Consider the following 3514-nt stretch of genomic DNA (forward strand, 5'->3'; position numbering starts at 1 on the left):
AGGTGTAGGACCAGACAAGCTGTTATAGAAAGATCAATAGTAATAGACTGGGCCACGATAGCAATAATTACAGGTCTGAGGATTTCTCCAATAATCAGATTGTTGCTGAGAGAGAGTTGCGCGCCAGGTCGTGCGGTTGGAGAGTCCAAGGGGAGGGTGCCCGTGAGCATGTTGTTATGTGCTGTTAGAACTTCTAACTTAGCTGAATGACCAACGGAAGACGGAATGGGCCCCTAAAGACGGTTGCTATAGGCGAGCAGTATGACCAAAACAACGCAGAAACCTCTACCCAGTAAGATCAAAGTAGCGATCTCTCTCTCTCTCTCTCTCTCTCTCCGTCTCAACAAAGAAAACCAATAGCAGACGAGACGTGGGGGGCAGGTCCAACTGTACGCAGTGCGCGCGCGCACCGTCACCGACTACCTAAAATTAGAGCTAGTTGTCACACTTTAGGGATTTAAAGACGAAGGGATGGCTTCTCAAAACCAAGGCCCTACGGTACTTGGAGAGAGTTGGGAGACGCGAGCTGGAGCACCAGGAGGCTGCGATTGTTGGGCGAAATGGGACGCGGGAAAACCACAGGATCTGCTCATGCTGCAGAGTATTAGCAGTGACAAGAGATGTGGCTTATTTTCCGGCTTCTCTTTAGAACCTATTTTACAGCTCACCTGCAAGAAAGATGTTCACGTTTGCAAGCACCAGGTACTACGCATAATTACATCATTACTCCTTAATTTAACACCATAACTTATAATTACAACATGATTACTCTTTTATGTCTGTTCACTTGGCCAGCTTCTAGGTTCGTGGAGGAGACGAGGGCTCTACTTGTGGATGTCTTTGTAATTTTGTTGAGCCGGATCTTGGAGAGGATGCTTCTCAGGGACTGGGAATACTCATTGAAGATGCTGTCTGGGGGCGTCAATGGTCATGCAAGAGGCAATGACCACTACCTCATCACCTTTTTCCCAAGCATTCCATAGGTGAAAGCATAAGCTATATGGGACATCCACCCACACCATCCTACTCTCATCCTCATGGGCATCTTCTCCTTATCATGCACCACTGGTGAACCCCCAGTTAACATCTCTTGAAGCTTAAACACCACTTGCTGGTCCGGAATCACCACATAGTTCTCAGTTATGGTAAAATCATGCATTAGTGTGGGCTCTTTCACTGAGATGGTTACCTCTGGTCCCTTCGTTCCACCCGAAGAGAATTTGAAGTATCTAAGATAAGGCTTCTTGATGACATCATAGCTGAGAGCAAAAAGCTCTCCAGTTTTGGCATCCACCTTGGGGTGAGCTATCATGGCTAAGTTGAGTTACCTATCGAAATCATATCTCCCTATAGTCTTCAGATCATTGACATTAGTTATACTTATAGCATAGGGAAGGTCATCTTTAGACATGGCCACCAGGTGGCCATTGAAGTTATACTTATAGCATAGGGAAGGTCATCTTTAGACATGGCCACTAGGTGGCCATTGAAGTTATACTTATAGTATAGGGAAGGTCATCTTTAGACATGGCCACCAGGTGGCCATTGAAGAAGACAACTCCGGCATTGGCAACACCCATGCCCTCTACCATCCACTAGACCAAACTTGCTTCGGGGATAGAAGATGCCTAGGTTTGGTAGAATGCCAAACCTACGCATCTTCTCCTTATCGTGCACCTCTGTTAACCCCCAGTTAACATCTCTTGAAGCCTGAACACCACTTGCTGGTCCGAAATCACCACGTAGTTCGTAGTTATGATAAAATCATGCATCATTGTGGGCTCTTTCACTGAGATGGTCTCCTCTGGTTCCTTTGTTCCACCTGAAGAGAATTTGAAGTATCTAAGATAAGGCTTCTTAATGACATCATAGCTGAGAGCCAAAAGCTCTCCAGTTTTGGTATCCACCTTGGGGTGAGCTATCATGGCTGAGTTGAGCTGCCTATCGAAATCATATCTCCCTATAATCTTCAGAGCACTGCATTAGTTATACTTACAACATAGGGAAGGTCATCTTCAAACATGGCCACCAGGTGGCCATTGAAGACAACTTTGGCATTGGCAACACCCATGCCCTTGCTACCATCCGCTAGACCAAACTTACTCTGGGGATAGAAGATGCCGAGGCAACTGGAGAGGGAAGGTGGGAGGGGATTTTGTAAGCAATTTGGTGTAATAATCTATATGGAGGAGAGCTTAAGCTACTACTCTTTGGGGGGTTTGTAATCTAAACGAGATGCTATAGGAGAAGGAAATCTATGAAGAGGAGATGCTTTGAGAGGGGAAATTGCATTATGATGGAAGCTAAGCTCTGGGCTAAGGGCTAGCGATTCATGGAAGGAAAGGTGGTTAAGTGATTGAAGCATGGGTGCTAAAGGTTTCATGACTACGAGCAGTCAGTCTCCCAATGCAATCGCATTTGTATGAATCTTGAAATCAGGGTACAATACTTGAAAAATCAAATGAATTTCTTGACATGCATATGAGCAAGGATGTACTCACTTGGACTGCACTCATCAGAGGATATGCCCACCAAGGGCAAGGTCCAAGTTCTTTGATTTGTTAGGATTATGTCTTTGTCAAAGTTTAATATAACCTTCTTTTTTCTTTTGCCTGTTGTGGCTTGGTCAAGCCACTCTTTACCTGCATTGACCTTTGCAAAAGTTTTGAGATTTTTGTGGAAACACATGAGTAGTTGACAATTTGAGCATCATCAGACTACACTCAATGTGCAAGTGTGTTACTCTATACATGGCTCATTCAATTCACCAATTCCAATGTGAGTATCCATGTGTGATAGATGTTTATGTGGCCTTTTTTGTATGCAAAGATGTCTCCTTGGCAAATTTGTCTTTAACGGGGTGCATAGCGCCTACTTGTCTCGAAGACGGGTCATGCCACTATCAAATATAAGGTCTATCTCTACTCCCCAAGGACGAGTCTATGTTTTTATGCATGCACCAATACTTTTGCGTGTAGGAGACAGGTCATGCCACTAGTATAACCAAAGGTTGAGAAAATATTAGGGTCTTAATCACAGCAAGTAACCATCATAGCTCTGAAAGTGGATCCCGCCATAGGTGAGCTATCGATCTATGCAACCTCCATCCTAGTGTCAATGATACTAGGGACCACCTCGCATCCTCTGCTGTGTTCATGTCAAGGCTTACGACGAGCGTACACGACCAAGAAGGGCTGCCTTCTAACCACGGCAGCTGGCGCACAGAGGCAAGTAGGAAAAAGGTACTAGATTAACGTAAAGAAAATAGAACTCAAGCCTCACCTCAAGAAGCAAGCCGCCTCAACTGCGTGTAGTGCTTAAGTAAATGCTTCAGCAAACGTCCAGGCAATGAATGCTTCAGTAAGGGCTAGCCGACACGCATAAGCCCCCTCAATACCGTGTGCAGGAGGGAGTGCTTGCTGGGGATGGCGACACGCATAAGGTCTTTTCATGAACAGCAAGCAAGCAAGCAAGCATGGGCGTATGCAAACGGCGCAGCACACATAGCACGTTC

At 45.4% G+C, this 3514-nt stretch overlaps 1 pseudogene; it reads right to left on the reverse strand.

Moving 5' to 3' along the window:
- Window positions 1–754: 754 nt before the first annotated feature.
- Window positions 755–1580, reverse strand: LOC147607730 (9-cis-epoxycarotenoid dioxygenase NCED3, chloroplastic-like; annotated as a pseudogene).
- Window positions 1581–3514: the final 1934 nt, after the last annotated feature.

This window comes from Cibotium barometz, chromosome 55 (assembly GCF_041138505.1).
Source record: "Cibotium barometz isolate CiBa-2024 chromosome 55, ASM4113850v1, whole genome shotgun sequence".
NCBI classification, from domain to species: Eukaryota; Viridiplantae; Streptophyta; class Polypodiopsida; order Cyatheales; family Cibotiaceae; genus Cibotium; species Cibotium barometz.